The sequence below is a fragment of the Podarcis filfolensis genome, assembly GCF_964270895.1.
Source record: "Podarcis filfolensis genome assembly, chromosome: 11".
Classification (NCBI taxonomy): domain Eukaryota; kingdom Metazoa; phylum Chordata; class Lepidosauria; order Squamata; family Lacertidae; genus Podarcis; species Podarcis filfolensis.
The window spans coordinates 48,033,717-48,059,002 of NC_139613.1; the positions used below are offsets into that span (position 1 = coordinate 48,033,717).

Genomic DNA, 25,286 nt, shown 5'->3' on the forward strand with positions numbered 1-25,286 from the left:
CCTCACTCCAAGTTCTGAGTATCAGCAGAAGAAATCCTTACATTTTTAACATTATGAAGTTTCTCTGTAGAAACACACAACCAAAACCTATGTTTTCTACCTCCTGACCCCCGGACTGGACACATCTGGTTTGTGACTTTTAAGCCAGAATTCAAAAAGATGTCACAAAGGAGGGCAGGTCACTGTTACCTTGACAACCCACCTACTTGGACACTGCTCCTCAGTCTTCAAAGTTCTTCAGAACTTTGAGGCACCTGATTTGTTGTTGTTGTTTAGTCGTTTAGTCGTGTCCGACTCTTCGTGACCCCATGGACCAGAGCACGCCAGGCACTCCTGTCTTCCACTGCCTCCCGCAGTTTGGTCAAACTCATGCTGGTAGCTTCGAGAACACTATCCAACCATCTCGTTCTCTGTCGTCCCCTTCCCAACATCAGGGTCTTTTCCAGGGAGTCTTCTCTTCTCATGAGGTGGCCAAAGTATTGGAGCCTCAGCTTCAGGACCTGTCCTTCCAGTGAGCACTCAGGGCTGATTTCCTTAAGAATGGATACGTTTGATCTTCTTGCAGTCCATGGGACTCTCAAGAGTCTCCTCCAGCACCATAATTCAAAAGGATCAATTCTTCGGCGATCAGCCTTCTTTATGGTCCAGCTTTCACTTTCATATATCACTACTGGGAAAACCATAACTTTTACTATACGGACCTTTGTTGAGGCACCTGATACTTCTTGTTGAAACATCTCTGTTTATATTCGTATCTCCATTTCAGATTATCCTGATTTCTAAGAGAACCACCCCACTCTCCTTTTAAATACAATATGAAACGCATATCGATAACACAGCATTAGGCAATCTGCTTTACAAGCAGGAGGTCTCAGGTTCAATCCCAAACATCTCCAGGTAGGGACTGTTAAATTGTGGGTGAACATATCAGACGACACAGCGATTCTCCAAACAGCTCTTGTTTATTCACAGGTCAGAACAGAACTGAACTGAAGGGTTCAGCCAGCCTGCTTATATAGAGCTCCAGTACAACGTAACTGTAACAATTTTCTGTAACTATCCAATCACTGAACGTCACTTTCAATTCCTTATTTGCATATGTGGACCTGAACTATCTACAGTATCCTCCTGCTGGCCCAGGGTGAGAACTTCAGTACATAACAGGGACAGTGCTTTTATTCTTAAAAAAAAATGTTTAGGGGTACTCTCCTTTTGACTCAAGAAAATCACCATTTTATAGTTCAGATCGGGGGAAATAAATACAGTAAATGGACCAAAGTACAAAGATTCACAAAATGTTTAGGGGTATGCGTACCCCCAGAAAAAAGCACTGCATACAGGAAACACCTGTTTGGGGTAGAGGAAGGGTGGAGCTTTCTAGATGTAAAGTTTACAATATACAAAGGAAATGTGCAGAAAAGGGAGCGTCTTTTGACATGTCTCACTTTTAACCAGCAGGGAAGATTTACCGTGGCTCTGCAGTCACAATGGTTTGGGGGAGGGATAAGTAAGTAGAAAGAAGACCACACAGAGGAAAGTGAATCCATTTTACTTACCTGCAATCAACTTTGAAGCACAAAAGCCCCTGGATCTGTTTGTCTGCAATTTGACGCGTTTGTTATTCAGGAGCACCTCTCGTGTGTCTCCAGTATTCAAGCCACAAAACACTATGGGTGATTAAGCGATTCCTTTTTTTTACACATCCCAAACTGCAAAGCCTGTTCTTGCAGGGAAAGCATCACAGCCATTCTTCTGAAATTTGGCAGGGATGCCTTTGCTGTAAATTTCATCCGGTTCTCCCCTCCAACGAACAAGTTTGAGGCAATTCCTTTTTCTACAAAGAAACAAATGTCCAGCCCTCTGGATGGATTTGCTTGTAATTTGGCAGTCTTAATCCACTCTGAGGGGCGGCTGCTATGGCTACAAATGTCATCCACTTCTAGAACAGAAGCGAATAATAATAATAATAATAATAATAATAATAATAATACAGCCACTTTTTATTCCCTCTAATACTGAATGGTGAGAAACAGAGCTTTGTTTTTAGCTAAACTGCTTCAGACCAGAAATAAAAGTATAATTGAATGGTTCCTAAAATGAGAGACAGATCTGAACCCAATCCTGTGGTCAGTGCACAATCAAACTAAATAGAAAGTTTTAATCTTATGGCGTATGAGGGTGGGAGCAGAGGGCAGGATCTGAGTGCATAATATATTAGGAGAAGTTGACTGGGGGCAATCGTCATGTGGGGAGAATATTAATTAGGAGGAATACAGTAATTTAAGAAGACAATCTAGAGGAGGTTTGGGGATAAGGTCTGCGCCACACAGTGGGACTTACTTCTGAGACACCATGCATAGGATCAGTTTTTGCCTGTTGAGATGGAGGAGATATTTGAGTGCTTCATAACTGAAGCACATAAAGGACCCTCAGTAAAACCATTAAGTTAATTGTCTAAGATTTTTTAATATATACAGTCGTACCTTGGATCCCAAATGCCTTGCGAGTCGAACATTTTGGCACCCGAAAGCCGCAAACCTGGAAGTGAGTATTCCGGTTTGCGAATGTTCTTTGGAACCCAAATGTCCGACAGGGGTTCTGCTGCTTCCGATTGGCTGCAGGAGCTTCCTGCAGCCAATCAGAAGTGGCTCCTTGGTTTTCAAACGTTTTGGTAAAGGTAAAGGACCCCTGGACAGTCAAGTCCAGTCAAAGGTGTCTATGGGGTTGTGGTTTTCAGGCTGAGGGAGCCACCGTTTGTCTGCAGACAGCTTTTCGGGTCATGTGGCCAGCATGACTAAACCGCTTCTGGCACAATGGGACACCGTGGCGGAAACCAGGGCGCACGGAAACGCCATTTACCTTCCCACCACAGTGGTACCAATTTATCTACTTGCGCTGGTATGCTTTCAAACTGCTAGGTTGGCAGGAGCTGGGACCAAGCAACGGGAGCTCACCCTGTCGCAGAGATTCGAACTGCCAACCTTCTGATCAGCAAGCCCAAGAAGCTCAGTGGTTTAGACCACAGCACCACCCGCACCTCCTGAGTCAGCAGTAGCTTCTCACCTTCCCTTAGAAAATATGCAAAACCTGTGGGAGAAAAAGTGACTGCAACATCTCCCAGGTGGGACAGAAAATAATGGCATAGCATCAATTTTCAGACTGCAGCCTTGTATCCCCTTTGCATCTTAATCACCTCAACTGTTTCTTCTGTTTGCCCAAGTTTAATTTTAGGTGACTAATCTCAAGTATTTGTCCAGGATTTTTTTCCCCTAAACGGTGTTATCAACAACTTATGTTATCAACAACTGAGATAAGCTTCGCAAGAACTGAAGATCAAAAAAGCACTCTTTGGAAGAGTTCCTTTCAAAACCGAGCCGGTGCATGAGAGGTTGCTTGCAAGACATTTTAGGCAGATTTGAACATGACACATGATGTCTGCAACAGATTGTTGCAGTGTATCCTAGCCCTCTAACAGGAATGCTCCTAGTTAAGATTCCAGCCGGTTAGGCGCTCCTCCAGACTATGATAACGATATTGGTATGTATTTCAAAGTAAACATGCTCAGACTTGCCCTGAAAGACTAGAGAATCACAATGGATTTTAAGAGAACTGACCAATTAGCAAGAGAGACTTTGTCTCCCATAACGTACACACAAATTTCACCAGCTCTCTAGTCAAATGCATTTCGCAGATTTTCAAAACCAAGGTGGAATCTACACACAGATAAAAAAGCCATTCTGAAAATGCTTTGTTTTAAAAGCTTTTTAAAAAATACATTGAATTTTCCATGAGGCTCACCACCGCCATCTAGTGTCACATTGTATATTGCACTAAAAACATGCTTAAAACCTTTTATTTGCAGCTGTATAGATGAGTCCCAAGTGAAAATCTGAAGAACAGATTGTACCAGAGGCAAATGGAGGAGGCATGTAGACATTAGGAGTGATTATTCCTTTTCAATGCTATCCTCTACCCTCTGGAGCAACTACCATCTGTCTTCAGCCTAAGAAGTCAAGCAAATCATTTGCTATGTAAAGACATTAATCTTGTACCGTCCAATTACAGCCATTCTCTATACTGGGAAAGCATTCACAGTAAAGTTGGACATATTTGGACTGAGTAAATGAACCAAGAAGAGATTATATCATCTCCACGATTCTGGAACCTAAGTATGGGGGATGCAGTGGATATTTAGCAACTGTATCTGAAAGCTTCAGCCAATGATATAATGCTTAACATATCAAGAAGAATCATAGGCAAACATAATTCAATTACCCAATTAGAATTTGAGTAATTTCCCTAAGGTCAGGATACAGAATAATTATATTTTACCAAACCTTTGCCTAGGTTTAAAATATAGCACAAAATCCAGGAGAAGCTTGTACAGTCGTACCTTGGAAGTCAAATGGAATCCGTTCTGGAAGTCCATTTGACTTACAAAACGTCTGAAAACCAAACCATGGCTTCTGATTGGCTGCAGGAAGCTCCTGCAGCCAATCAGAAGCCGCGGAAGCCCCATCAGGCATTCGGGTTCCAAAAGAACATTTGCAAACTGGAACAATCACTTCTGGGTTTGTGGCGTTCGGGAGCCAAATCGTCCGAGTTCCAGGGCATTCGGGATCCAAGGTACGACTGTAGTTCCATTGAATGAATCTTGGCTTGCCATTGAGCTAGAGCATAGAAGACAACACAGAAATAATACCCAATAGTGTGTGTGTGTGTGTGTGTGTGTGTGTAGGGGGGGCAGGGATTGTATACAGACCTCTTCTTCAGTATTGATTTTAAAATCAACAAATTGATTGTTTTATTGAATTAAGATGCAATTATCACACACAAACACACACACCAACGAAAGTGCTTTTAAGGATCAGGAAGGAAGCAAACAAACAAACAAACAGGCTTGTCTGTTTCGTTAACTGAAAGTTTATTTGCTTGCTTGCTTGCTTTTTGCAAAAGACCATTCTTTGCCTATATTTCAAATTTTGAAATATATTTATATTTGTATTTCAAATTTTGAAATATAAAGCATGTGGCCGAATTAGAACCACATCCATAATGGGCACCTACAAATTAACATGTCAAAGATCTACGTATCACTACTGCGGGAAATTCAGGTTTAAAGAATATACTGGCACCTATTTCACTTGAACGTCAACAACACTGCTCAAAGCTATAGTGCAAAATGTAGAAAGCCGCCATTGGGAAGAACTATGTGGGAAACAAGAATGCATGGAACAAGACTCAGAATCACTTCCACCAGGGTAGGGGTAGCTAACAGGATGCTCTCCAGATGTTGACTACAGATTCATCATTTCTAACCACTGATCCTGGCGGTTGGGGCGGATGGGAGCTGCAATCTGGAAGACACCATGTCAGCTTGGTCTGCTCTAAGGAAGAGAAGTTTTAGAAATGAGTAATTTCGAGTAGAGAAGCTCTGATTACAACAACAGATCCTCCAAGTGTCCCTATTTTCCAGGGACATCCCTGATTTAGAGAAGCCATCCCAGTTTCTGATTTGATCCTGGAATGTCTCACTTTTTCTTAAAACGTAAAGGGACCCCTGACCATTAGGTCCAGTCGTGGCTGACTCTGGGGTTGAGGCGCTCATCTCCCTTTATTGGCCAAGGGAGCCAGCGTACAGCTTCCGGGTCATGTGGTGAACCAGAGCAGCGCACAGAAATGCTGTTTACCTTCCCACCGGAGTGGTACCTATTTATCCACCTGCACTTTGACGTGCTTTCGAACTGCTAGGTTGGCAGGAGCAGGGACCGAACAACGGGAGCTCACCCCATCGCGGGGATTCGAACCACCAACCTTCTGATCGGCAAGTCCTAGGCTCTGTGATTTAACCCACAGCGCCACCCGTGTCCCTCACTTTTCCTTAGGCTGTCCCTGTTTTCATTGGTGAAATGTTGGAGGGTATGGAGTTATCTGACATCCAAGCCGTCTGAAGGCAATCCTAGATTCAGGTAGGTAGCCGTGTTGGTCTGACGTAGTAGAAATATATAAATAAAATAAACAAATTGTCACACACGAAAGCTCATACCAAGAACAAACTTAGTTGGTCTCTAAGGTGCTACGTTTTATTGTGTTTTTATATATGTCTGGGGCATATGTCTGGGGCAACCCAGTAAGATGTGTTGGGTATAAACAGTAAAATTATTATTATGGAATGGGACGTCCTTATTTTCATCGGAGAAATGTTGGAGCGTATGCAACAATAATACAAACAACATGAGCTATTGTGTTATTTGTATTTTTAAAATATATTTTACATAGCCTATATGGCTGTAGGTCTTAAAAGAGATCTAGGACTTCATTTAATTGTCAGCTCCTCAGGCTTGCTCTTTCATGCAAGGAAGTAACATAACCTGCAACATTTATTTTTTAAAAAACAAAAACAGAAGAAGAGGATCATTTGGCCTAATCTTCAGGTAGGAAAATGTATTGTGCTGGCACTGTCAGCCCCCAACAATTAACCGCAGTAGGAGGAGATTTTAATAAGATTTTAATTTCAATTGATTAGTGGGTGACATTAATCAACTAAAGTGTGCAACTTTCCACGTGGGTTTTCTTTTCATCACCATGCAGACATCTTCCCATACATTTTATTAGCAAGCAAAATTGCTGCGAAAATTAGCTTATGGGTTGCCGGCATTCCTCTCTTTCCTTTAAGCTCCCCGCTTTTGCAATTGAGCCGCTGAGCCAGCATATATGGTAGTGACTTATATGAAGTACATGCAGCTGCGTGACCCAAATGCCATCCTCTGAAGTGTATACTCGGGCCACAGAACAGATCTCTGCTGAGCTGGTATTTTGCCTAATCCATTGCAACTGCCCCAGAAGCTACTGAAATGTCATGGTGATAATGAAGCGCCTTGCCTTTGTAGACCTCCATTCTCAAATTAACCTGAATTGACTTTCAATATGCAAAAGAGCAGGAGCTTGTCCTTAAAAGCATCGCAAAAGGACTTAACATTCCAGTAAGCGTTGTATGCTGCTAAGAAGGCACGAGTCCCTTTGTTTCGTGGTCCATTCAGCCTGCGTTTCGGAGAGAGTCAAAGCAGTCTTTCTGATCCTGCGAACCACAAGAAAACCAACCACATTCATCAATCACATCCTTGCTTTACTTGTGTCACTTTCCTGAGTGAACAATCGCAGCTTCCTGTAGTCCCTGCCGGCCACGTGATTGCAAAAGAGCAGTAGCTGCAGCAACAGCTGATTCAACATTTGCACCACCTAGATGATCCCAAACAGCATGATGAAGACGGACAGAAGCAGCTGGAAGAAGCAGCCCCAAGCTCTGAGTGGTCAGCAGCGTTCAGATGACTGCTTTCTTTCTGCTCAGCTCCGGAAAGGATTCTTGTAAACTGGGATAAAAGTAAAAGATGGTGGGATTTTCCCTGGAGTCAGCATAGGATCTATTTATTTATTTTAAACTTCAATTCCTATAGAGTAATTGCCGTGGTGAACTTGTTCACTAGGTGAGAAGGATCTCCAGCCACAGTTCTGAGCAAGGTTAGGCTTCTAATTCTGGGAATTCGCTGGCAAAAGTGTAGGAGCTTAAGTAACTTCAAGGTCCAGAGAGAGTTTTCTACGGCGTGCAACAGATACCCAACTAGAAGAAATACTGGGTTTTTATCAAAAGGCAATCACATTGTGTCTGCACTTCAGCCCAACAAATCTCTGCAGGAGCTTTTGAGAAACAGTGAGATTTCTTGTCAACACCTGAATCCTTATTTGCAACCACTGGAAAATGTTACTAGAGAACAAAGAACGGTTAAGGAAGGGTGAGACAGCAAGCAATATTGAAAACAAACCTAGGTACATAAGGCACCAGCAAACCATGGTTTCAGACTGTGGTTTGTTGTCAAGCCATTGTTATGTGTGAACCTTGTCCAGCAATTTAGGACGATGCCATAGTTTAAAAAACCATGGTTTAATGTTATGTGTGACCTAGGAAGAGCAGCCAGCATTTGTTGACCCCAGGACAACTGAAGAGTTTTGTTTTGATTTTTTAAAGAGCAGAAACTATGTTGATGCCTCTGTGATATTGTGTCATCTTTTGACACTCTGCTAAGACCGTGTTCATGGAAGACAATCTTATTCAGCTACAAGTGATCGCCAATGAAGAAGATTGTGATGGAGGGCCAAGAATTAATCTTTGAATATACTAACTAAATTCACCAGCAAACTTCATCAATTTTAGCAAATTCTCCTGTGCTAATCTGGTGCAGTTCTTATTAGACGTTCTTTGAAATGAAAGTAAAGGCATGGTCATAAGAATTCTCCCATAATATGTCAGTTCTGTGGGGTTTTTTAAAGGTACTCTAAGGATTATGAACACTTTAAATGGTGGATTTTGAATGGCGAAGCAAAAGAATCATCTGCAGCTTCATTATTTCAACAGTGAAACAAAGAACGTTTGAAACCATTAACAAACACATTAGTGTCTTAAAGCAAAATGACTGTTCAGTCTTCAGTTCTGATCCTGAATGCTAATTACATCCAAGAATAATTGCTTGGATAATCATCAAAGTTGTTTTTTTCACAACATATAATGAGTTTAGGTGTGATCACATTTTTTTCTTTGCCTGACTATTTTTTGTAAAAATATTGAAGCAACTTGAGCCAAAAGAAAATGAACATGTGCCATGACATCCCATACAAATTTGCTCAGAAGTAAGTCCTGTCACCTTCAGTGGAACCAAGGCAGCAGCCAAAAAATAGACTTTGTTTTTTAAACATGAGTGCTCAATAAAGGGAGGCAAACTTTTCAAAAAAAATTACAAAAAAAGTTACAGCTTTGACTCTTGGTTATATAACTTTTTACATAAACAAATCTCTTTAATTTCAGTTCCTTCCCCTTTCAGTTCTGGAATCTTTTTCCAAAGCATGTTCTGGAAAAACTACTGGCAAACAAGGTTAATTTCCTTACTGCCAATGCAGAATACCCAATAGACGTTTCCTTACAAAAACAGGATAGTTTGAAGAACTGTTTTAGTCATTTAATCGCATATCACACTTTTCCCCAACCTCGTGCTCTCCAGGTGTGTTGGTCTATAATTCCCATTATCCTCAGCCAGCACAACCAATGGGGAGGGACAAACATCTGGCCAGCACCAAACTGGAGAAGGCTGGGATACTATTTCCCATCCCAGCCTATCTATTGACTATCTATTGACTTCCAAGTCTCTACGAGTGGTATTTTCAGGAGCATAAATTGGAAAAAACCAACCCAAAAAACTACAGTGGTACCTCAGGTTAAGTACTTAATTCGTTCCGGAGGTCTGTTCTTAACCTGAAACTGTTCTTAACCTGAAGCACCACTTTAGCTAATGGGGCCTGCCGCTGCTGCCGTGCCGCCGGAGCACGATTTCTGTTCTCATCCTGAAGCAAAGTTCTTAACCCAAGGAACTATTTCTGGGTTAGCGGAGTCTGTAACCTGAAGCGTATGTAACCTGAGGTACCACTGTATAGGGATTGGAGGAGAAAAATGGAACATGCCTCCTGTTCGTGATAATAACCCCCATTTTAAAACTGCTGTTTTGGTTGCCCATTCATTTCCAGACCCAATTCAGGGTTTAATTCATTGCTATCAGCCACCTTGGGAGTTGGAATCGTCATGCCATACCATAGCTACAATGATTCAACTTTATTAAAAAGAAGAAATATACAGTAGTTCATTGGATGAAAACTGAAAGGTAAAAACTGGATAGGGTACATTTCTTATGTCAACTGGCTAACTTCCTGTCATGACTTCCTTGCTCATGTTGCATCATTCTCACTTGCCCTGCACTGCTGCCATCTTAAGGATTACTGCCTATGTGCTCGCAGCACTTTCTCATAAGCTGCCCTCACCCAATTTTACCCAGTGGCCTGCTCTCAATGCAGCCCTCCCAAGTTTACAGCCCCTGCAAGCGTCCCTATTTTCTAGGAGAAGTCCCGGAGTTACAGAAGCCATCCCGGTTTCTGATTTGATCCCAGAATGTCCCCATTTTCCTTAGGACGTCCCTATTTTCATCAGGGAAATGTTGGAGGGTATGGAGTTATGCAACCCCCAAGCCAAGGAGATAACTATATAACCTTTAGAAGACATGTGAAGGCAGCCCTGTATAGGGAAGTGTTTTCAGGTTTAATGTTTTATTATGTTTTTATATATGTTGAAAGCTGCCCAGCGTGGCTGGGGCAGCCTAGTCAGATGGGCTGGGTATGATGATGATGGAATAGGACATCCCTATTTTCATGGGGAAAATGTCAGAGGGTATGACTTTCATTCCTCAGGCTTTACCTGAGGTTCCCTGGATCCTTAGGAGAGGCTTTAGAGGGCGAACAGGGTCTCCACTGGGGAGGAAGTAGCAGAAAATTCCCCCTGCACAATCATCCACGTGCCACATTGGATATTGACCGTTATGTACTACAACTTCTTGCCATTCAGCGAATCTCTTAACCATGTATAGTGGTACCTCAGAAGTCGAACGGAATCCATTCCGGAAGTCTGTTCGACTTCCAAAACATTTGGAAACCAAGGGACGGCTTCTGATTGGCTGCAGGAAGCTCCTGTAGCCAATCGGAAGCCCTGGAAGCCCCGGCGGACATTCGGGTTCCAAAGAATGTTCACAAACTGGAACACTCACTTACGGGTTTGCGGCCTTTGGGAGCCAAGACGTTTAACTTGCAAGGTGTTCGGCATCCAAGGTATGACTGGACAGTGGTACCTCGGGTTACAAACACCTTGGCTTACAAAGATTTTGGGTTACAGACTCCACTAACCCGGAAGTAGTACCTCGGGTTAAGAACTTTGCCCCAGGATGAGAACAGAAATCGTGCGGTGGCAGCAGGAGGCCCCATTATCTAAAGTGGTTAAGAATGGTTTCAGGTTAAGAACGGACCTCCAGAACAAATTAAGTTCGTAACCAGAGGTACGACTGTATTGCAAAGCCGCAAGGACATTTACTAAGCCTTATTCTACAGACACGAAGTCAGGACTCCACATTTGAAGTTTGGATCGACATTCTGACTTTTTTAAAAATGAGAACTTGGCGCCCTGAGATCCTAAGCTTTGTTTATCACTTGATTTTATATTAAAATGCATATCAAGCGATAGAGCAGATGTGTTGAATGTCAGTTAATGACTGCCAGATAAACTCGGCAAATTGTAAAAACAGAATAAACCAACACTGCATTAGCCTTGGCTTGGCAGAGATTCCTCTTGTCTCTGGCTTGAGTGAAAACATTTGTCCTGAAGCCAATAGCACTGATCCAGCAACTGAAACCAGAAAGGATAATATAAGTGGGTGAAGGTGGAGGCGATACAACTGGCCTGAAAATATCGTTGGCATCAGTACAGGATCCTCATCTGCAATTCCAAAGGTCCTCAGTAGGACTGGTTAAGCTTTTCATATACTGCAGTAGCATTAGGTAGCCTCTCTTGCAGAACAGCTCAGACAGCACTGACAGCTTCTTCTATAATTGGCCATTCCTTTCCTTGTATTGCATTATCATAGCTTTATTTGACATGTTCTCCGCAGAGACAATGGCTTGGATCCAGACTGCTTAAGAGCTGAACCCTGTTCACAGAAGATCCCCACTAGCAGAAGTGGGGAGGCCCTCACAGCCCCCTCGACTCTCCCAAAAATCTACTCTAGAGACCTGCCAGAGCAGTATGGAAGGAAAGGAGAATTGGCAAAAATTGCCTTGCTATTCTGCCAGTAGGAGCCTTCAGAGTCTCTTAATGGAATCCAAGCCCATTCATTGAGAGGAAACATTCTTAAAATGCGGGAAAGCAAGAGTTTCTTTACTGGATCCAAAAGCAACTTCCTTCCAGCGACAAATAGCATCAGGGCCAACTTGAACAAAATACAGTGGTACCTTGGATCTCAAATGCCTTGGTACTCAAACGCCAGAATCCGGAAGTAAGTGTTCCAGTTTGCAAACGTTTTTCAGAAGCCAAACGTCCAATGCGGCTGTTGGCTATAGTTTCCAGGGCGCCTGTACCAATCAGAAGCTGCACCTTGATTTTAGAACATTATGGATGTCAAATGGACTTCCGGAACGGATTAAGTTTGGTGCTTTTGTTTTTGCTATTTATTTTGCACTTTTGTTTTTGAGGCTTTTTCGGTTAATTTGTTTTTGTGGCTGTGTGGAACCCAGTTAAGCTACTGATTGATTGATTGATTGTGCAACTGCGGAAATGGATAAAAGCCCCCCATCCAAAGAATGACGACCATCAGTGCAGGTATGGAAAAATAAAATAAAATAAATTCATCATCTACAATACTGTCTTATTTATAGTACAGTACATTGATGACACGGGTGGCGCTGTGGGTTAAACCACAGAGCCTAGGACTTGCTGATCAGAAGGTCGGCAGTTTGAATCCCCACGATGGGGTGAGCTCCCGTTGTTCAGTCCCAGCTTGTGCCAACCTAGTGGCGGTTCGAAAGCACGTCAAAGAGCAAGTAGATAAATAAGTAGATAAATAGGTACCGCTCTGGCGGTAAGGTAAACGGCGCTTCCATGTGCTGCTCTGGTTCGCCAGAAGTGGCTTAATCATGCTGGCCACATGATCCGGAAGCTGTCTGCAGACAAATGCCGGCTCCCTCGGCCAATAAAGCGAGATGAGCGCCACAACCCCAGAGTCGGTCACGACTGGACCTAATGGTCAGGGGCCCCTTTACCTTTACATTGATGATTGCTTTCATTTTATGGATCAATGGTCTTGTTAGATAGTAAAATTCATGTTAAATTGCTGTTTTAGGGGTTGTTTTCAAAAGTCTGGAAGGGATTAATCCATTTTGCATTACTTTCTATGGGAAAGCGTGCCTCAGTTTTGGAACGCTTTGGTTTTGGAACAAACTTCTGGAACGGATTACGTTTGAGAACCAAGGTACCCCTGAATGGGGGGGCACACCACACTTCTCCCCCCTCCTCGCACTTCTGCAGCACACACCTTCTGACCCTGCTTGCGACCGGGCACAAGCCTCCCCTTTCCCCCCTTTTTTTGCCTCTTGCCCCCCCGCATGCCTGCAACAAATTTCTGCCTGCACACCCACCTCCCACACCCTGCCGCTTGCCCCCATGCCCACCCACCACCTACCTCTCCTACTGACCTCTCCAGCTGCCCCGGCTCAGATGTGCTTGGAAATGGTGCCAAAAGTTGGTAGGCAAGTCGGGAAAAGATGGTGGTGTGTGGCTGGGGGTGGGCAGGGAGGTGTCTGCCCAAGGGAAGGAAGAAGGCACTAACTTGCAGGAAATGTTTTTTGGGGAGCTCCCCTAAATACTCTACTGGGGGGTTTGAAGAGACCAGGGCCCCATAGTTTTGGAGCCTATGGCAGCTTGGGGTGGGGGAGAAGGGGGTTAGTGAGCTCTATGACCCTAACAAAAGAGTTGAACTTTTTCTCTACCAATCTAGACAGCCCCCTCTAAAAAGAACCCCAAACAATCAGTTGTTACCACAAACCACACAAACAAACACACAAACTTAGTGTAATGCGCAGTTTAGCGCTCTCGAACCTTGCACCAAATTAGTTTCCTTCAAGCCACATGGTGACCAAATATTTGCTCTGCAAACACTAACAGTTCCAGGGAAAGTATCTGTTAAGCCCAAAGTGGGGGGAGGGGAGGGTGGAATTGGGTAAAAGGAGTCCTTAAGTGTTTATCCAAAGCTTCCCAAACTCATCAGATTTCCTTCATCCAGTGATTTCTAAAATTTGTGTTGTAAAAGAGAAAAATGATTTGCCTAGGCCCACAATTAAAGGATAACTGTTGGCTTTGCCCCTGTTCAAGCTCAAGACTTGCGAATCCAACACCATGATCTAAGCAGGCGCCATCTCTGAAATGGCTAGGATGGAACTGGTTTCGAATGCTCCAGATACAGAACTGCCCACCCTCTAAAAGAGGGCGCATCTCTGCAAAGGTCTCTTCTTTGAACTCTCCTCCTTCAAAATAAACAGGAACACCAAAAAGAGTAACTTATTTACTCATATATGTATACTTTCCAGGTGTAAAAGTGAAATGCATGACTGGATTTTAAGTTCAGGGAGGAAAAGAAATGTTATGTCACAGAGGTCTTGCATCACCTCAGTTAACAGAAGTTCAGAGTGTCACGATGACCCTTTTACATCAACCTCAACTGACTTCAGACGCTACAGAGTCCAAATTTAGCTTGAATTATGACAAGAGGGTGGGGGACAAAAGGGGAGCTGAAATCCAAAGTGTTTCAAAATCCCCTGGCAAAATTCAGGGAGAAGAACAAAATTTGTGAGTGCGAGATCCCACTGCTATTCTTCCAACAGCTGCTGACTCCTCATCCTCCCACCGCCCCCAAAAATCTAAAGAACACAGCTATGTGGCGACATAATATCACTGTGATGGAGGATATTGGGGGAAAGATAGCAGCAGCCAGCCGGCAACAGAAAGCAACAGTTTCATTCCCCCACCCATAATCATCAAAATGTTCCCCATGTCACCACCTGCAAATGGGGCAGTAAGACATTGGGAAGGCAATTTCGGCTTGGTCCTGATTTTCATAAAACCTGAGAAGGATCTTCCAATTTTTTTTCTCTTCCCCCCCCCCCCAGTTTTAAAAAATGCTTTATTGCAGTATGGTAAAATATCATATAGGACATGGGTGGCGCTGTGGGTTAAACCACAGAGCCTAGGACTTGCCGATCAGAAGGTCGGCAGTTCGAATCCCCGCGACGGGGTGAGCTCCCGTTGCTCGGTCCCTGCTCTGGCGGGAAGGTAAACGGCATTTCCATGCACTGCTTTGGTTCGCCAGAAGCGGCTTAGTCATGCTGGCCAACCCAGAAGCTGCAAGCCGGCTCCCTCGACCAATAAAGCGAGATGAGAACCGCAACCCCAGAGTCGGTCACAACTGGACCTAATGGTCAGGGGTCCCTTTACCTTTACCTTTAAAATATCAGTAAGGTATAATTTCCTTAACAGGAGGGTTTCGAGTGACGGTGACTATCATATTGACAAACTTTATTCAAAACTCTTTTTTTTATTATAAAAAAATCCCTAATATATGTCCCACCATGTGCCGAAAGGGCCATTTCATTAGTTGATTGTGAATATGTGAATACCGATATAAAAAATATCACCACCATTGGCTGAGAGCCAGGCCGCATATTATGGTTATCTTGAAGGTGTAATCTTATCACAAGGGGCTTGGTACTGCATTTAATGGTCTGCCTTCTCTCATATGTACTTTCTCAACAGTTAATATAATTTTTTAAGACCTTTATCCGGGTTCCTGCTTTTCAGAAGTTAGGTGAGTGGCTTCTTTGTTTTGTCACCCAGATTTCAGAATTCTTTCAGAATTCTTGGTGCTGTCATAATTGTCACCATGATATCAACATCAGTTTATGCTGTGTACAATACTTTAATCAAGGTTAAAACCTTTTTTTTATACTGAACTGTTTGTTTTGTGCTACAGTGGTACCACTATTTTTGAACGTAATCTGTTTCGGAGGACTGTTTGTGTTCTGAAATGTTTGAAAACTGAAGCATTTACTTCCGGAAGCATTTACTTGCAAAAAACTCAATACGGGAACCGTGTTTAATGTTCGACCTCCGAAAAGCATTTGAAAACCAAAGCATTTATTTCCGGGTTTTCGGCGTTCGAAAACTGAAACATTCGACTTCCAAGATGTTCGAAAACAAAGGTACCACTGTATCCTTTTTAATGTCTGATATAAGTCGCCACCACATATTTTCACAATAAGAAGTCAGTGGGGATGGGGATTGAAAATACGTGAAACAACACCTGGCAATTTTTTTATGCTGCCCTGCCAGGTTTTTTAGGTTAATTTCTCAGCATGTTTTCTGTGATAGTTAAGATTATTTATCTCAGCTTCCTTAACCTTGGTTTCCATTTCTTTTCTTTTGTGTGTACCAAACGGTGTATTTTGTCTTGTACAGATGATTATACTGATTAATAGGCAGAACAAAACAAAAAAGGTGATTTCTACAGTCATCGTTGCCAATTCAACATCAGTAGGCAGATCAACAAACAAAGGCTAGAGAGGAGGGGGACCTGTTCCCTTTCATAATTCCTAATTGCATTGCCTTCCCACAGTCCGAAAAAGGTCAGTGGACGTGGTAAAATTGACCAGATGGAAATCAACAAATAGCCTTCGTTACAATCAATTTCGCTAGCGAGAGAGAGGAAAAAGGCGGACGGAATGAAAACACTTTCCAATAGCAAGGCAGTTGCTGAGAAGGGTAGCCATACACAAAACACAATGTTTGTAATATTAGTCACATCATCTGAACAGCACGTAGGGGAAAAGACAGCGAGAAAACAAGTGCGGATCTGCTCTAATTCACAGACCACTCTTGTGGGATTTCTTTCTTCTTCTATAACGGTGCCACAAGCAGAAGATTGAGATGAAGAAGCAGTCACCTGTCATATCCCATGGTGGATCCAGCTTTTGACTGAGCAGTGCTAACCATTATTTTCAAGTGCTTGTAGTGATGTTTGCTATATCAGCGGCTCTACTTGTAGCAGATAGATCAGATAACCACTTGCTCGCCTCTGTCTTTCCTTCTTCAATGACAGGAAAATATAAAAAAACTACCACCCAAGCAACAAAGAAAAAGATTTATAGTAACACGGAGTCACTTTTCTTCCAGCTAGACAACTAAGTGGCTGTTATGATCTAACCCATATTAGCCCGTGACAAATTAGGAATGGAATATTCCAAATACCCTACTACAATGACTAAAACTGGAAGAACTCTCTCAGTTTCTGTGGCATTAAGGACACAGGACTCCACATTCTTGTGGTAGAATATTTACAATGTAACAATTCTGAAATATTTTAAGACTAATTGGTTCTAAAATATTTTAAGACTTAACCAGTGGGTAATAAGTGGCTTCTTCTGTCATTAAATACTACTCTTATTGATCCAGAGCAGAACTCCGACATATAGTTACCAGAGTAAAAACCTAAACACATTGCAGGATTCCCCAAAAATAGACCAGAGGCAATTAATATTTCATCCAGCAGAGCTTTACTGTTACTGAAGGCAAATGAGCATAATGGTCACAAATCCAATACAATCAGGATTGACCCTATCCATAAGAAATCCAGTTGCAGCAGACTTTAACTTAAAATAACTTATAATAAGTCTAAAACCTTAACACTAAGCATACTATATACAGAACACCACACCAGAAGGAAAGAGCGATAGAAAGTAAACCCTGGCTCCTTCTGGCCTTATTATTATAGTCAGCATGATCTTGACAGAAAGAGATAACAGAGCCAGTTTAAGCCAGCTGTACTCAGCTTCTCTGAAGCAATAACCCAAACAACATGAACCTTCTGCTTGTTTCTTTCACACAGAGAAGCTTTCGGAACCCTCTTGAATTAATTAGAATAGGAAAGATCTCCACACATCAGATCAATACTTTCAGCACTAGGAAATGCAAACTGACATCTTCCTTAATTTATTATGAATATAAAAACATAAGAAGAACCTGATGGATCAGCCCAGTGGCCCTTCTAATCCAACATCCTGTCCCCACAGTGGCCAACCAGAAGCCCATGGGAAGCCCATAAGCAGGACCTGAGCACAAGAACAATCTCACTTCCAGTGTTTTCCAGCAACTGGTACCCAGAAGCATACTGCTTCCAGCCCTAAAAGCATAGCCATCATGCCTAGCAGGCACTGATAGCCTCATCCTCCATGGATTTCCCTAACCCTTTTTTAAACCCAACCACGTTGGTCACCATCCCTGCATTTTGCAGGAGCAAATTCCACAGATTTAAATATGTTCTGTGTCTAAAGAAGTATACAGTGGTACCTCGGTTTTCGAATGTCTCCGTTGACGAACATTTCAGTTCCCGAACGCCGTAAAGCCAGAAGTAAATGCTTCGGCTTTCGAACATGCCTCAGAAGTCAAACATGCTACGCGGCTTCAGCTGACTGCAAGTGTCAGGAGCTCGTCCTACACTTGAGTAGGTCCCGACTGGCATGTTCTCTGCCTCCTGGTCAATCGTTCGGGAGCTTCAAAAGCTTTCTTCAGCCTGAACACCACAGCGACTGATGCCAACAGACATTGGCACACTTAGGGATCCGCAGAGTCTTTGCAGCTTGCGTAACAGACCTCAGCACCTCAGCATTTTGGCTAATCTACTTTATTTACATATAAACACACACAGAGCACTGCAACATGGCTCCCTCTCTCTCTAACATCAGACAGCAAAGAGAAAAAGAACAAAGGACAACAGTCCCACTTCACGGAACACAATAACAAAAACATCCTGTCTCAGTCACTTCCCACTCTGTGGAGTCAAAACATATACTGTCATGTGATAGACAACAATCCCATGACTGCAATCATGGAGCAGGAATTCTAACAGCAAGATCTGGAGGCGTAGCTGTCAGCTATTGAGTTTTTGGTTTTTGAACATTTCAGAACTCGAGCGATCTTCCAGAACGGATTACGTTCAAAAACCGAGGTACCACTGTATCAGACTCTCCAAGTGTCTCCATTTTCCAGGGACAGTCCCGGATTTACAGAACCATTCCAGTTTCTGATTTGATCCCAGAATGTCCCGCTTTTTCTTAGGATGTCCCTATTTTCTTAGGATAAATGTTGGGGGTATGGAGTTATGCAACCCCCAAGGCAAGACAACCTTTAGAAGAAATCTAAAGGCAGCCCTGTATAGTTCTATTGTGTGTATGTATGTACACACACACACACACACACACACACGAAGCCCTGCAAAGCATCTGGGCAGCCCAGTCAGATGGGTGGACTATAAAGAATAAAATTATCATCATTATTATGGAATAGGATGTCCCTGTTTTCATTGGAGAAATGTTGGAGGGTATGGTATATTTTGATGCCTGTCCTGAATCTTGCACATGCAGCTTCACCGGATGCCCATGAGCTCATGTTGTGAAACAGGCAGAGAAACTTTCCTCTACCCACTTCCCCCATGCCAGGCATCATTGTATACATCCTTTCTGCAGCATTGCTCCAGCTCCTTGATCACTTTGCTCCCCCTGTTCTGAACTTCTCCCAGTTCTACAATAACCATTTATTAGGTAAGGTGACCTGAACTGTACACACTCTCACTCCTGGTCAGTCGAGGCCACTTCAGAATCCATGAGTGTACATGTGAAATTAGGATTTTTGGCCACCAGCATGCCTCACTTTATGCTTGTTTACGTTGAATTGCGTTTGCCTTTTTATGGCCCATTTTGTCGGGTTGAATAGGTCCTTTTGAAGCAGTTTGCAATCCCTTTTTGTTGATCCTGAACAATTATGACCAGCATATGATGATATGCTTATACTTAACTCTAGATCAGAGTTTCCAAACGTTTCCATCTGTTTTTGGACTACAACTCCCATCATCCCTACCTAGCAGAACCAGTGGTCAGGAATGATGGGAATTGTAGTCCAAAACCAGCTGGAGAACCAAGTTTGGGAAACCCTGGTCTAGATTGTTTATGAACAAATTAAAAAGCACAGCTTCCACTATTGACACTTGGGAAGACTCAACTTTCTACATCCCTCTGTTGAGAAAACGGTGCATTTATGCCCATGCTCTGCTTCCTGTTATGCACCTAGTTCATGACCTACAAGAGGACATTGATTTTATTCTATGACTGTAGTGGGTATTGGCTTACATGTAAAAATAAAAGATAAGCTGTGTCTGGCATTGAGATTTTCCAAGCACTTCAATTATTGCATGCCAAGAGCAAAGAAGAACTTTAAAAGCTGGGCTATTAAAAATCTTATAATTTACTGCATCACATAGAAATGCAAGGATTGTCAGAATTTTTGGTGCATGATGTATTGGGACACAACAGCCATAGTAATTTAGTATAATTTATGGAGCATGGAGTTGATTTTACAGGTGCATGCTGGCCTGAACACGCTAATGAAAAATGCTGTACTGGTGTTTTAAACTAATCATGCAGAAGGCCTGGGTGATGCAGACAATGCTAAAACAATATGAGAAATAAACAGGAAGGGAAATCAGACCTCTACAAAAGTATCTGCCTTAGGGATATTATTACTGGTTTATCTTGCAGGATCATTGTGCAAATTACCAAGATAATATCTTACATACATTATTAAAATAGTCATTCAACAATACTATGATACTGAAGATTTATAAACTTTAATGTTTTAATAATCATAGACTGAATTCATCATTATTATTTAATTTATTAATCATCTTCTGTATAATTGCCTCAATGTGATGTAAAACACAAAACAGATTTAAAACATTTAAAAACATACAAGGAAACCCAAGCAGATACATTGAAAACAAAACAAAAACCATACAAAATAGACACTCGTGGCAGAGACCAGTTTATCTAGCTGGGAAAACCTGTCAGAACAAAAATATCTTAAATAGTTTCTGGAAAGTGCAGTTAGCCAACATATTCAGGACTTTTTCCCCCCAGCCGGAGCTCAGCAGCATCAGTTCTGACGCCTCTCAGGTGGGCACCATTGCCATTCTAAAAGAACAAGGGTGAGCTCATGGTGAGCTCCAGCTCCTCTTTTTCTAGAAAAATAGCCCTGGATAAAGGTGTCCCTCAAGTAAGCTGGTCCTGACCTGTACTATGCCTTATATATTAATGCAATGGGTGGTGCTGTGGTCTAAACCACTGAGCCTCTTGGGCTTGTCAATCAGAAGGTTGGCGGTTTGAATCCCCATGACGGGGTGGGCTCCCGTTGCTCTGTCCCAGCTTCTGACAATCTAGCAGTTCGAAAGCACACCAGTGCAAGTAGATAAATAGGTACCTCTGCAGTGGGAAGGAAAACGGTTTCCATGGGCTCTGGTTTCCGTCACGGTGTCCCATTGTGCCAGAAGCTACTGTTAGGTCCATCACGAGACATCCGCCAGCTTCTAACCATGGATACCAGCAGCCTTCAAGCAAGCAAACTTGCCTTATTATCACTCCCAAACATTCCACTGCCAGAAGATTGCCTCCTTCCATTTACCACTTTGCCTCCTTCAAGTGGAAGAAACCTGGGCAGTGCTGAATGTCACATCCATTGCCAGGTGTGTCCTGCTGGAAATAGAAAAGGGCTTTCCCCTTGGCCTGACTTTATATCCACTCAGTTGCCAAGTGCTTTTGTGACATCACAAGAAACCCACAGCCAGTGGCAACAACTGGGGAGGCATCATCTTCATTGCTTTGAGCCTCACAATGGTGGGTGGACCTATCAGTGATGGTGTGCTTGTTTATTCAGGACACAGGTGGAGCTGTGGTCTAAACCACTGAGCCTCTTGGGCTTGTCACTCACAAGGTCAATGGTTCAAATCGGCATGACTGGGTGAGCTCCTGTTGCTCTGTCCCAGCTCCTGCCAACCTAGCAGTTCGAAAGCACACCAGAGGAAGTAGATAAATAGGTACCACCGTGGCAGGAAGGTAAACAGCGTTTCCATGCGCTCTGGTTTCCATCATGGTGGTGTTGCGCCAGAAGTGGTTTAGTCGTGCTGGCCACCTCACCTGGAAAGCTGTCTGTGGACAAACGCTGGCTTCCTCGGCCTGAAAGCGAGATGAACGTCACAACCCAATAGTCACCTTGACTGGACTTAACCATCCAGTGTTCATTTACCTTTACCTTTATTAATACAACCACTTTGAACATGACCCAGTAGCAGACTGGCAGGCAGTGCAAATTCTTCCAGCAGGGTCTTATATGCTGGCTGAAGTTTGCCGCCATAAGGAAATTCCCCCCTGCAAGATAGAAGAGCTGCCTTTTACAGAAATTGAACTAATTGCTGCTTTCACCTACTCCTGTCTACCTTGAATGGGAGAAGTTTCTCTTTCAAGCACCCATTCAAGCAGGGGCGAAACTAGGCTTTATTTCCAGAGGTGGAAAGAAGATAAAGTCCCTACCAGAGAAGAATGGCAGATCAAGTTGATGGATTTTGCCAAAATGGCCAAAATGAATGGAAGAGTCAGAAATCAGGAAGACCAACATTTTAATAAGGAACGGGGAAAATTTATAACTTATCTTAAAGACCATTGTAAACTGTTAAAATCGTTAGTAGGATAGGAATATCACTCGTAGTTTAATGGTGAATTTTAGATACAATTGAGATAAAAGTTTTGGATCATTATAAAAGATGCAGGAGGAAATGATTAACAATAGGACCCACAAAGGGGAGGAGGGATGTCCAAGAGATTCCTTGGAATCTTGTTTATGTTGTATGTGGAATATGTGACTGCAAAATTTTAATCTGAAGAGCCAAATAAATACATTTTGCCTGGCTCAAAGACCCCGTTTGACACCCTCATGCACATTTGTTTACACACACACACACACACAGGCTGGGAGTCTCAATGGAGATTTCACCCAAGGCAAAAAAAACCTGGCTAGAACACCCACCCCCCCATAGCTATGGCTCTGTTAAAACATAAAACTTAAGCTCAAACATACAACACACACATCCTGCATGTGAGCTTGGCTCCATTTTAAAGGGAGGTATAAAGTCCAATTGCTGGAGGAGACTCTTGAGAGTCCCATGGACTGCAAGAAGATCAAACCTATCCATTCTTAAGGAAATCAGCCCTGAGTGCTCACTGGAAGGACAGATCGTGAAGCTGAGGCCCCAATATTTTGGCCACCTCAGGAGAAGAGAAGACTCCCTGGAAAAGACCCTGATGTTGGGAAAGATGGAGGGCACAAGAAGAAGGGGACGACAGAGGACGAGATGGTTGGACAGTGTTCTTGAAGCTACCAGCATGAGTTTGACCAAACTGCGGGAGGCAGTGGAAGACAGGAGTGCCTGGCGTGCTCTGGTCCATGGGGTCACAAAGAGTCAGACACAACTAAACGACTAAACAACAACATAAAGTCCAATGCATTGTTCTGGCCAAACTGCAGCATTCAGGATAGGATGGTGTGGCCCCCCTTGAACTACCAGTACTGTAACAGAGGGTGCTTCTAGCATCAGCCGTTTTGCATTTGCAGCATCCCAGATACTCATTTCATCTGCACATCAACTCATCATAATACCGGAGCGGAACGTGTCCCAATCTCTTTTCCCACACTGCCTGCGAGTCACGCAGTATTACAAAGGTTTTCCCTGAGTAGAAAAATCCGCTAAGTACTGTAAAGACTGGTACAGCTGTGAAAACTGGTTGTTTCAACTCAAAACTGTTCAGCATTTGGAAGTGGTGCTCTTCTGACTCCTTGTGTGACACTACTTCATTTCCAAGAGGAGTCCTACCTTTCATGGTGGATTAATGGCTGCTGAATGGCTACCAAGGCAAAAATGGGCTGCAAAAACCAGGAAGATCTGTGACAGTAACAAGAGACCCTTGAACTACTGGGAGGCGGGGAACAAAATCTAGGAGCAGCTTAAACAATATTCATTGTTTTAAGCATATTGCTCAGGAGATGTCTGCATAGTAATAATAATGATGATGATGATGATGATGATGATGATGATGATACTTATACCCCACTTATCTGACTGGTTTTCCCCAGACACTCTGAGTGGCTTCCAGGGCATATTAAAAAATTGTAAAATATCAGACATTAAAAATTTCCTGATACATGGAAAATTAAAAAACACTCTAACAAAAAAATAAAAAAATAAAATTTCCCGATACAGGGCTGCCTTCAGAGGGGCACAATGCAGTTACATCCACAGTTACCTATAGCTGTAAAAAATCTTAATAGCAGACCAGATCTTTTACACCACTGGAAAACTAGCCCTATTAATTTCCAATGATATTTTATTCTTATTAGCTCCTCCAAGAAAAGGAAAAAACATGTCCTGCTGACATCACTCTCCAGTCACTCACCAATTAGGTGCTGTGGGTGTTATTGTACTCTTGGTAATGGATGTATGTGAGGCTTTGTGATGGCACACAAGTTCTGCTCCGCTATAAGCAAAAGTTCAGCTACAGCTATTACACATACCAGGTGCTACAGGAATTACAGGTGTGGGCAGATGGCGTAAAGCTCAAAGAAGTGCGAAATGGTTTGTGGTAGAAGAAGAATGGTGAGCAAATTTGTATGACTCAACAATCATTTTATGATTGCCTGAAGTGCTGTTGCAGACCCTCCAAGTGTCCCTATTTTCCAAGAACATTTTCCTGGATTTATAGAAGCCATCCTGGTTTCTGATTTGATCCCAGAATGTCCTGCTTTTCCTTAGGACGTCCCTATTTTCATCAGATAAATGTTGGAGGGTATGGAGTTATGTGACCCCCGAGCCAAGGAGATAAGTAACTTTGCAACCTTTAGAATACATCTAAAGGCAGACCTGTATAGGAAAGGGTTTTTGTTTTTTTTGAATGTTTAATGGTTTATTATGTTTTTATGTGTGTTAGAAACTGCCCAGAGTGGCTGGGACAACCCAGCCAGATGAGTGGGGTATAAATAATAAAATTCTTATTCTTAGTTAATTGGACGTCCCTATTTTCATTGGAGAAATGTTGGAGGGTATGCTATTTGTTGCAAATACTTGAACTGAACATTCTTTTAGTTTTGCTGCATTCATATGGGGCTTCTGGCTGAGGACCAGACATCATCATCACCATCATTTTGTCAGGAGCTCGTCCTACACTTGAGTAGGACCCTGACAGAGACACATGCCGACTGGCATGTTCCCTCCCTCCTGGTCGATTGTTCGGAAGCTTCAAAAGCTTTCTTCTGCCCGAACATCACAGCAACTGATGCCAACAGACATCGGCACACTTATGGATCCTCAGAGTCTTCACAGCTTGAGTGACAGACCTCAGCAACTCAGCATTTTGGCTATTCTAATTTATTTACATATAAACACACACGGAGCACTGCAACATGGCTCCCTCTCTCTCTAGCACCAGACAGCAAAGAGAGAGAAGAACAAAGGACAGTAGTCCCACTTCACGGAACACAGTAACGCAAACATCCTGTCTCCGTCACTTCTCACTCTGTGGAGTCAAAACATGTACCATCATGTGATAGACAAAAATCCCATGACTGCAATCATGGAGCAGGAATTCTCACAGCAAGATCTGGAGGTGTAACTGTCGGCTATTGAGTTTTCGGTTTTTGAATGTTTCAGAACTTGAACGGTCTTCCAGAACGGATTATGTTCGAAAACTGAGGTACCACTGTATCAGACTCTCCAAGTGTCTCCATTTTCCAGGGACAGTCCCGGATTTACAGAAGCCATTCCAGTTTCTGATTTGATCCCAGAATGTCCCACTTTTTCTTAGGAGAAATGTGGGGGGGGGGTAGGGAGTTATGCGACCCCCAAGCCAAGGAGATAAGTAACTATACAACCTTTAGAAGACATCTGAAG

The 25,286-nt window shown here is 42.9% G+C and overlaps 1 protein-coding gene and 1 long non-coding RNA gene across 4 annotated transcripts in view; one reads left to right on the top strand and one right to left on the bottom strand.

Annotated features, from left to right (window-relative positions):
• The window catches only part of MARCHF3 (membrane associated ring-CH-type finger 3), a 176,517-nt gene that overhangs the window by 109,074 nt on the left and 42,157 nt on the right, over positions 1-25,286 (bottom strand). The window contains exon 1 of one of the 3 annotated variants that reach the window (XM_083577162.1): positions 1,557-1,576. The exons of the other annotated variants lie outside the window; for them this stretch is intronic. The gene's annotated coding sequence lies outside the window, so the exon portion shown is untranslated. Of the gene's footprint in view, positions 1-1,556; positions 1,577-25,286 lie in introns of those variants that run through there. 3 annotated transcript variants of the gene reach the window in all.
• Positions 717-17,721, top strand: LOC310745129. Its single transcript, XR_014539966.1, has 3 exons — positions 717-897; positions 15,224-15,275; positions 15,926-17,721. It is a non-coding gene; the product is annotated as an uncharacterized lncRNA (long non-coding RNA).